At 35.5% G+C, this 11,160-nt stretch overlaps 1 pseudogene; it reads left to right on the forward strand.

The window, feature by feature from the left end:
* Positions 1-568: 568 nt before the first annotated feature.
* LOC132173476 (probable inactive purple acid phosphatase 27) overlaps positions 569-11,160 on the forward strand; it is a 12,858-nt pseudogene continuing 2,266 nt past the window's right edge.

Genomic DNA, 11,160 nt, shown 5'->3' on the forward strand with positions numbered 1-11,160 from the left:
TCCTACTTTGTGAATGGCTCGAACAAGTACGGAAGGTGGGGGCAATGGTTTTTTTTTTAAGAAAAACTTTTTCTGATACATTTCTCTAAATTAAGCATAAAATTAACCAGAAGGATAAGTTATTTGGTTCAAAAGGCTGAGCGTGTGATATAATTAAGTTTGAGATATGTTATTTCATCCAAACATGATCTTCATTATATAAGCAGGTGTCATGCATAAATCATCCTGAAAGCTAGCTATGGCTTCAAAGCATGATTTTCCCTTTTAAAATTTACCCGTTGAGTCATAGCCTAATTCAATTTCATCATAACATTAATTAAACTTAAAACAACTAATAATAATCAGACAAGTAAGGAAATTTTCATTACGGAATTCAAGCTCACGCCCTAATGAGATGTCTCAACTACTTAAAATTTCATTGAGACCACTAAAACACCGTTACTAATAATTTTGTTTAGTACTATTGAGTTAAGAATGTGATACACATGTTAAGTACAAAAACAGGTGGTCTTTGCTCTTTATATAGCACCAGATGTCTTCGTTTCTCTCCCACACAGCATAAGCCTCCATTAATGGTTTCTCACATCTTCAGCTGAGTTTCCCTTCTTCTTTTCTCTCTATTCCTTCACTCTTTCCGGTACTCCTTCTTAACCCAAAAAACCAAAAACAAAAGAAAATATAAATGGAAGACAGCTCTCAGTGGTTGAAGATGATCTTGATGATTGTCGTCCTTTCGTGGCTGCAAATTTTGGGCTTGGCTTCGGCTCACGGCAGGGCAAGAGATGACGCGCATCCACTGTCTAAGATCAACATTCATAAAACCACGCTTGCCCTCCGTGACTCCGTCTCCATTAAAGCTAGCCCATCCCTTCTCGGCTCGAAGGTACCAATATTTCATCTACATTGCTTATTTTTACCCTTCAAGATTTCTTCTTTTCCTTTTGTTTTCTAATGTGATTGTCCTCCTTCCAATTCTGCATTTTTAGCTACCTATGGCTATACATATTGGTTTATGGGAAATCATATAGGTCATATTAATTTTTCGGGCCCGAACATAATATATTTTTTAGGGAAATTATATATAAACTCCTTCGGTCAACACGCCTTCATTAAAAACTCCCTAGGTGTTTTTTTTCCGAAAATTGACTTCCTGAGTCAATCGAAACTATAATAAACTCTCTACCTTCAAAATTTTTTAATAGCTGTTAGGGCCACTCAAAATTCTCCGTTTTACCTTATTAAAATATTAATTTTTTTATTAATTTAATTTAAAAAATTAAATCTTAAAAAAAAAATTGAAGGGTGGCCACCGCCACCCCTGGCCACCCCCAACCCCTATGGGGTGGCTGTACCAGGGGTGGTTTGCCCACCCCTGAGGTGGCTTGCGGCTAGCCCCAGGTGGTTTAGGGTGCAGCGAGCCCAAGGTGGTTTGGGGTGGCTCAAAAATACCCTTTCACCCATGGGTGGTTGGAGCCAAATGGGTGGTTTGGGTAGCCCAAGGCCACCCCATATGGAAAGGGGTGGCAGGAGAAGCCCCCTACGACACCCCAAATCACAGGGCCACTCCCCATTGGTATTTTAAAATTGGAGGGGTTGCCAAGGGTGGCGGTGCCGCCACCGCCACCATTCAATTTTTTTTTTTAAAAAAAAAGATTTAATTTTTTAAATTAAATTAATAAAAAAAATTAATATTTTAATCAGGTAAAATGAAAAGTTTTGAGTAGCCCTAACGGCTGTTAAAAATTTTTGACGATAGAGAGTTTATTGTAGTTTCGATTAACCCAATGAGTCAATTTCTGGAAAAAAAAAAACACCTAGGGAGTTTTTAATGAAGGCACGTTGACCTAAGGAATTTATATATAATTTCCCTATTTTTTATTATCTTGTGTCTTTTCCTTTGAAAAAATAATTTTATGTCTTTTCTTTAGTTTATTTTCTTGTTAACATTGAATGTATTAATTTTTTATATATTAATTTAATCTTCAAACATAATATATTTTTTATTCGTACACTGACTCTCATGTTTTAATATATTTTTCAATTGGCCCCTTCCCATAAATATGTCTGGCTTCATCCTATTGGATACCAACAGGACTAAAAAAAAGGCTAATAATTTATCGGACAAGAAAACAAATTTTGGGTAATAAGAAATAAAGAACCTGATTCAGCATCTGTTGTACATATATTTTATATCAACTACAATTTGTATAATTGGTTTTAAATTAAAAGTAATACACAAAGATCTACGTACATAATATTAATTTAAGTATTTGATGTGGGTTTTTCTTCATATGATTACAGGGCGAGGACACAGAATGGGTGACAGTGAATCTTGTAAATCCAGATCCTTCTGAGGATGATTGGGTTGCTGTTTTTTCACCTGCAAACTTCAAGTAATCTACATCTCTAGCTTTATCAGTTTGTTCAGTCTAGCTAGTCGATCGTTACATATAATATTGAATAGAATGTGCAACCTAGTCAATGGCTTTTCAAGAAGTAGAGTTTTTTTTTTTCCCAAATAATGGAGATTATAGTTGTGGGGCTAAAGTTTCCTCAGTTAAGTCATAAATTGAAGGAATATTTTTGGTTTTGAATCGGTGTAGGTGTTGTTGATCGCAAAACAAACCATTATAGATTAATAATTCTTTTCAAAACCAAGAATAAATCAAGAATTTACTTTGAGGTAAAATAGAAAGAAAACCGCTTCTAGAGTGTTTCTTATTGAAAACCAATGAATAATAATCCCCATAACAACTATTTATAGTAGCTAGACTCTTAAATCTAACAAAACACTGAAATAAAGTCAGTTTGGCGACCAATGCAATCTCATCGGAATAGACCTACTTACTCGTTTGGACGAGACTTGCGATAAAACCTAAAAACTAAAAAAAAAAAAAAAAAAAAGTAAAAAAGTAAAAAGAAAGACATTCTCAACTTGTTTCCGAAACAAGTTTCTCGAGTATTTGTTTTTGTATTTCTTTTAACGGCCCTTTTTACCCATTAAATGTTGAATTGGAAATTTAATAAGCTGTCGAAAGCCACCAAGTTTTCCTACATTCTATGTCGGAATCACAAGCTATGGCCTTTTATTTTTTTATTAAGATTGGTCTGATTGAATAGTGGCCTGCATCAATTGGCAGCTCATCAACCTGTAAACCAGAGAATGATGAAGTTGCAGAACCATATATATGCACAAGCCCGATAAAGGTGTGTACGTACAATTTGAATTGAAAAACTGAGATTAAAGTACGTAGCAGTTAATTAAAATTGGAAAATTCCTCGAATCTCTAACCTATATATGTGATGGTGAATATCTTTGTTGTAGTACAAGTACGCAAATTACTCCAATTCAGAGTATACAAAAACAGGCAAAGCGGTTTTGAAGTTCCAGTTGATCAATCAGCGGGCAGATTTCTCCTTTGCAATTTTTTCAGGCGGCTTGTCAAATGTGTGTCCCTGGCTCTTTTGCTCTTCTTATATCTATGAACTGTACTTGTTAGTGTCCTGTTTCTGAATATTATGTTATTGAATATTGCAGCCTAAACTGGTGGCAGTTTCAAATTACATCACATTTGCCAATCCTAGAGCACCTCTATACCCACGACTTGCTAATGGGAAATCTTGGGATGAAGTAAGTTTACCCAAATTATGGATTCCTGTAAAATCCTCTGATAAATACTGGATATCAGGTCCCAACTCCTAAGCAACATGTTTGTCATTTTTTTTTTTTTGATATTTTGAAGTCATAAATCAGTATGTTTGCAAGGAGAAGTTGATCAAATTCAATAAGATCGAGTTCTGGTTTTAAATCAATTCCCTATAAATGCATGAAACTCCAGCTGTTGTTGAAGCTTTCTAAATGAACTCTTCTTCTGGTTATGCAGATAACAGTAACCTGGACGAGTGGCTATGCAATACATGAAGCTGTTCCATTCGTGGAATGGGGTCTGAAGGAAGAAACTAAAACTCGATCCCCAGCTGGAACATTGACAGTTGATCAGAACAGCATGTGTGGTATAGTTCATTTCATCTACCAATAATTTTACCACACTGCATACTTTCCCTTATGATCATACCATGCTTGAGCCATTTGGTGATGCAGAAAGTGCTTGACTTCATTGCATAATGAGACTTCCTTGTAAGTACTCTGCAGGTTCACCTGCACGGACAGTAGGCTGGCGTGATCAGGGATTTATACACACAAGTTTCTTAAAAAATTTGTGGCCGAATGCTGTGTATGTTCTTAGTTACATTTTCTTGACATAAAAGTATCCCTGAAGTGTTGATGATATATGTTGACCATTGTTATAATGGTATTTCAGGTACACTTACAGGATGGGTCATTTCTTATCCAATGGTTCAAGTGTCTGGAGCAAAACCTATTCTTTCAAATCATCCCCATATCCTGGACAGGACTCACTACAACGTGTAATAATATTTGGCGACATGGGGCAGGTAGTGTTGAGTACTTACATAATGAAAATTATTGCTAGGAGTTTGCGAAATTTGACCAGAAGAAGCTTCTGAAAGATGTCATTTACTGGTTTTTGAACTAGAAGGGAAATAGCATTCAAAAGGGTGCTTGAGAACCATTGCTAGGAGTTGCCCTTCACTTTGCATCTGTGTTGGTAGCTAAGTTGAGTTTCTGTATTTTTCAGGCTGAGCGTGATGGCTCAAATGAATACGGTAATAAGAGCCCTGGTGCACTGAATACTACCGACCAACTCGTCAAGGACTTGAAAAACTATGACATAGTGTTCCATATAGGAGATATGGCTTATTCAGATGGATATGTCTCACAGTGGGACACAGGTGGAGCCCATTGCATCAACTGTCCCATATATGGTTGCAAGGTTTGTGCAACTAATTAACTGTTCATTGTTTGTTTCCTTCCATACATGAAATTAGTTACTTGATAACACTTGATAAAGAATCTTTAATGTGATCATCTTGCAGTGGCAATCATGAACGTGATTGGCCAGATTCTGGATCCTTCTATCAATTTACAGATTCAGGTGGAGAATGCGGTGTGCTTGCTGAGACCATGTACTATGTTCCTGCCGAGAACAGAGCTAAGTTCTGGTAAATTCCTGTCATAACTTGTCCAAGAGATGATCAGCTTGGTCCATTTTCCCAACATTCCTTAGTTTTTTATTTGAAAATGTTGACGAAATGTGCAGGTATTCAACAGATTATGGCATGTTTCACTTCTGTATAGCTGATAGTGAGCACGATTGGAGGCAGGGAACAGAACAGTACAAATTCATTGAGCATTGCCTTGCATCAGCTGATAGACGGAAACAACCATGGTTGATCTTTGCTGCTCATCGTGTTCTTGGATATTCCTCCAATGCGTATTTCGCCGAGGAGGGCTCATTTGAAGAGCCCATGGGAAGGGATGACTTGCAGAAGCTTTGGCAGAAGTACAGGGTAGACATTGCATTTTTTGGCCATGTCCATAACTATGAAAGGACATGCCCCATTTACCAGGTAAAATGTCAAGCACACTTTGATATACAATTCACTATTAATATCATTTGCCTGCATTGGTATAGTTTGAACAAAGATATATGAAAATGCTCTTGTGCAAGAGCCTCTGTCATAAGCAGCAGGATAATACTTCAAGCAATGTCCAGCTGCATTGTTGAATTTGTTAGCCAGCTCTTACTTCAGCATACCAAGTTTGAGATGACTTTTACGTGGGGTTAACAATTTTTTGTACGACTAGTGAACCCGACATAAACCTAACACAAAATTAGTAAGTTAAGGTTGAGAGGTCTGACCTATTTAATTGAATGAGTTGTCTTATTCTGTTATACAAACATAACTCACGAACACGAATTGTTACCCCTACTTTCATGCCACGTCTCTAATTGTTTTTTCATTTTGTCAATGCTGGTGGTGTGTAGAATCAATGCGTCAATTCAGAGACATCACATTACAATTCATGTTGTCGCTGGAGGGGGAGGTCACCACTTATCAACTTTCAGCACAGTAACACCCGACTGGAGCATTTTCAGAGACCTTGACTTTGGCTTCGTCAAGCTCACAGCTTTCAATCACTCTTATCTCCTTTTTGAGTACAAGAAAAGTAGTGATGGAAAGGTATATGATTCCTTCACCATTTCAAGGGAATACAAAGATATATTGGCTTGTGTACATGACAGTTGTGCACCTACCACTCTGGCAGCTTGATCTGTATCTTAAAATTGTATGAGGAAAACTTATGCCCGATGAAATTTGGCACTAGTATCAGACCTTCCACTAATGCAACTATGTTGTTATTGAAGCAATAAAGGCTATGTTTTTTTTACTTATTATTATAGATTGGATAGCTTTTATCATAGGGCAGCCATCAATTGGGATCCCCTACCATTGGCACCTGAATTGCACACAATTCGGGTGGCCCCACAAAGAAGAGACCGCTCGGGACGAGTAGATGCCATAGCTCCCCTTTCTGTTGGTCTAGCCAAATGGCATTCAATTTGGACAGCCAATTGTAATGGATCCTCATCTAAACTATACGACCAATATCAAAAGGCTCAGTTGAAGATTTTGTTTAAAAAATCATGTTGTACCAATTAATATTGGAAATAAAAAGAAAATCATAGGAAGAGAATGTTGAAGTTTAAGAACCTCATAACAATTTAAAGAAAGCGTATTTAAAGAAACAATTTCGAAAGGTAAAATAAAGTGTTAAGAATATTTCCAACAGAGTAGACAAATTTATAATAATATTTAAATTATAGAGATATTTTGAAAAAATAATAATTTAAGGAACACAATGAGACACGTGCAATGTGTTTTATTTTTTTCTATTGAAAGTGAAGAAGATGGAAAATGGAAAATTACAAGAAAATAAAACACGAGAAATAGGATCCATCAAAAAAAGTTGAGAATAAGTCAAATAAATGACGTAGCCTTTAGAGCAACTGGTGTTGCTAAAAGAGACAGTAAACATAGAGAAAGTTCCGAAACCGGAACAATCTACTAAGCCAGGAGGGTTTGGACTCAAAATTTGAGAGAGGGTTTTGAACCGGTTGGAGGATTTGGATTCAATTTCCTTTCTCTATTGTTTCTCAGTCATGAGATCTCATTCCCAAATGGGTTTCGATTTATTTTGGCTCTCACACAAGGGAGATCTCATTCAATTTCCTTTCTCTATTGCTTTGTTGGGATTAAGTCAAATGCATCAGCTACCATGCGATTGGGGCCATCTTGAGATATACTTCTTCCAATCTGGTAAGCTGCAATTTGCAGCAGTGTTGATGGTTAAGCTTTCGGCTTCTCAACAACCCAAAGCGGATGGTTTCTTTGTCTTTGAGTTCTTTCACAGGATGGGCTTAAGTTTAACACGTCTTCTCAAATCAACTTTTCTGCTCCTGTTTGCTCATCCATGTTGTGGAGGAAGAGAGAGAGAGGAGAGGGAAGAGCGAGCGAGAGTGAGAAATAGAGGTAGAAAAAATAGAACAAAAAAAAATGAAAAATAATATTTAAAGAAAGTAGAGAGTAAAATAGATAATTTATTGAAACTTGTATTTTTCAAATGAATAGGCAAAAAAAAAAAACAGTGCTTTTTGAGTAGCTAAAATGGCTATTGCTGCTATATAAATGCTCTAAAAAGTTATAAATGTGAGAACATACGGCTTTGTACACCGCTGAAAAAGGAAGGCTTACATACAAATACAAGTATATAAACTGACCACTACATCTAGAGTTTGGGTTGCCTCTAGTTAAAAAATCACTAGAGATCCTCCTGTGAAAAATTAAACTATCAAAATTGCCTCCAGTGAAAAAAAATACACTAGAGTTTTCTCCAAATCTTGCAATTTTGACCATTTACTTTTTCACAATAAATTTTTCAGTATTTTTTCACCGGAGCCTGGAGGCAAACCATACTCGAACACAAGTGATTGAAGCTTTTGGGAGAAAGAAGCACCCCAATGATCCCTTAGTAGGCAAAAGCTAACAATAATAATAAAAAAAAAAACCTCCTATCACTATAATTGATAGTCACCATTAACCAACCATCTCCTGATCATCAGAAGGCTTGTTTTCTTGTTCAATTGATGAGCTAATAGATGCTAGCAGATCATCAACTTTTAGAGGAGAATGCCGATCGAGCCATATACTGGAACATAACCTGCAAGGGTAAACTCCAAAAAGGCACAAGAGTAAGCTTTTAAAGTAATCTGGTTTATACAAAGGGGTGGGTACGTACCCGAAGAGACCCTAGCTTCTTTTTTTCTTTTGAGGTTAATAAAATATAGAAACTAGCTAATTATACAAAGGCATGCACATATTTATTTCCACAACCCAAAGCCGCAGGATTGTGAGTACCAACTACAAATTACACGGGAGGATGAACAACTGAGGAACAACATCTCCTCCAATCTTTTCATCAGACCATATATTCAATGAGCAAACATGCTGAACATTCTTAAGGCAATGATCTTTCTTTTTCAATTTTTCGTTTTCATGACTCAAAAAGGGCATAGATAGGCAAGCTTAATAGGACAACAGCAACATGACCTTCCCCTTACAGAAGGTTGAGTCGTAAGAATCTATGCCAGCTCCTAAAAGTACTGTTTTACAGCATTATTGCTTTTTCTTTGCAAATTGTGAGACATTTGTTATCTATTTTGACTAGGTACTCATATATATATAAGATGCATTAGGACATTTAGTAAGTGATAATGTCCAATATCTACTAACCTTGGAGTAACTATCTGCAAAAGCACGCGCTCGATTGGACTTGCCAAGATAATGTAAATTAGCCTTCTCAAGCTTCCCATCCAGAAAACTCAATCCTCCATTACTAATAGCGAAACGCAGAAGATTTCCAGAACACAATCCTGACTGAAAATTGGAGAAATTTAAGAAACAGAGTAAAGGAATTGGCTTGTTAAACAAAAATAATAAGGAAAATCATACTGACGCAGGAATTGGCTTGTTAAACAAAAATAATGAAGAAAATCATATGGAGACTTGTCATCTTGCTACTGACCAAAATAACAATTCCCTCACATCAATCACTCTTCATTTTTCCCTCTTTCAAGTTTTTTTTTTTTTTTTTTTCCTTTTGTTTTCTAATGTGATTGTCCTCCTTCCAATTCTGCATTTTTAGTTACCTATATATGGCTATACATATTGGTTTATGGTATTTACTTCATACAATGTTGTTGTGATCACCTCATGCCAATTGCACCAAAGGAAGCTGAAAGGAGAACAAACGGTGATAACTAGGTGAGGTGGCTCTGCCGGGCCTTCGATCGGTGGGCTTGATATTTAACCATTTGTTCTCCTTTCAGCCTCCGTCAGGCTTGGCATCCGGTCATTGTAAATACACACTACAAAAATTTATTTTTTTAGTTACGGACAAGTAGTAACGTGTATATGGGGTTACCACGTTACTAAAGTATTGTAACGTGTCGTTTGTAACGTGTCTGGCGCGTAGTGAAATTGGACGTAACAAAATGAAATTTTGTAACGTGTCAGAAACAACACGTTACTATTTGGTAACGTTTAGTAAAATCACACGTTACTACTGGTTATAACGTGGTTCATGCCACGTTACTACGAGTTGCAACGTGGGAAATGTGCCACGTTACTATAAATTATGGTAACGTGTTATCTTTTAACACGTTACAATATAGTGACGTGGCACCATTCGTATGAACAGTTGCCACGTCACTACACCCTAATATTTTTGTAGTGACACTTGCTAACTATATTATAATTTTTACTACAAATTTTGCCTACGAGCTATAATTTGTAAAATAATTAAGAAAATAATTTGACTTATCAATTTAATTAGTTAATAGCTAACTTGTCAATTATTTACCCTTATTTATTTTACTCGCATTAATTTATAAAAAAAAATTATAATAAAAGTTATAATGACTCACTTTTTCTACTTGCATGTATATATTCATGCAAGTACGTGTACGTACCCATAGATTGGCCGACAGTTTATATATATATATGTGTGTATGTGTGTGTTTGTGTTAATAAACATCTCTTTTAACCCTTTTTCCTCATTCAATTAAAAAAAAAAGAATAAAAAAAAAACAAAGGGTTGTTTGGTCTGATATGCAAAAGCATGTTGTTTGGGCCGACAGTTACCTTTATTTACTTTTCGAATTGCCTACGTTGTCAATCCTACGTAGATATCATGACACGGCACCGGGAGTGGAACTAACACTTAAAGTTTGTAGGTAAAACTAAAACACTAAAAATTTTGGAAGATAAACTTCTAATTTTTATAATTTTAAAAAAATGTACGGACATTTTAAATTTTTTTTGAGAAAACATGAGGCTTGGAGGGCTTCAGCCCATGCATGCCACCAAGAGTGGTGTATAATTGATTATATATATTAAATTATTTAGATATTTGTAGGCTTTGTTTGGCAAAGGCCACAAAGGCCTGATACTATTCTACACTTTTTTTTTTATTTTATCAATATTTTTATTTTTTATATCACATTACATCATATTAATCACTTTTTATTACTATTTAAATAAAAAAAATCATTATAAACAATTTTTTTTCTTTCACTTTTTCGTATTAAATATTTTTACTTTTTCACATTAAACATTTTTACTTTTTTAACGTGAATCAATTTTTACTACAATTCTAAGCCACTAAAACCTCAAAAGCCAAAAAGGAACCGTGTTAGAAACATCTTTTAACAATTATACGAATATTAGAAATCATATATATACTTTTCTTGATGGCTCATTCCACGTAGCGTAGGGGTCTAGATCCCCTTTTCATCTATATTTTTCTACCCATTTTTGTCAAAGCTAAAATGACACCATCGTGATAATCATTTGAGAAAGTAATTATCTCCATATTTGTTTTTTTTTAAAAAAAAAAAAAAAACAAAGTAGCAATTTAATATGGTATTAGAATTATAAACGACTAACCACAGTTTTCAATCCTGAATTATACTTTTCTATTTTGTTCTTTATCTTTTGTTTTAGATTGATTTCAATCACAATCACGAAACCTTTTGAGTTCTTTATCTATTAACAAAAGAGTAATGATCTACGTTACGCGGCGTGCGTGAACAGTAACGCACGCCGCTGACGTGGCTGATGACGTGGCACATGCCACATCGTAGCCTCTGGTTTTAAAAAAAAAAAAAAAAAAAAAAA

Source organism: Corylus avellana, chromosome ca3, assembly GCF_901000735.1.
Source record: "Corylus avellana chromosome ca3, CavTom2PMs-1.0".
NCBI classification, from domain to species: domain Eukaryota; kingdom Viridiplantae; phylum Streptophyta; class Magnoliopsida; order Fagales; family Betulaceae; genus Corylus; species Corylus avellana.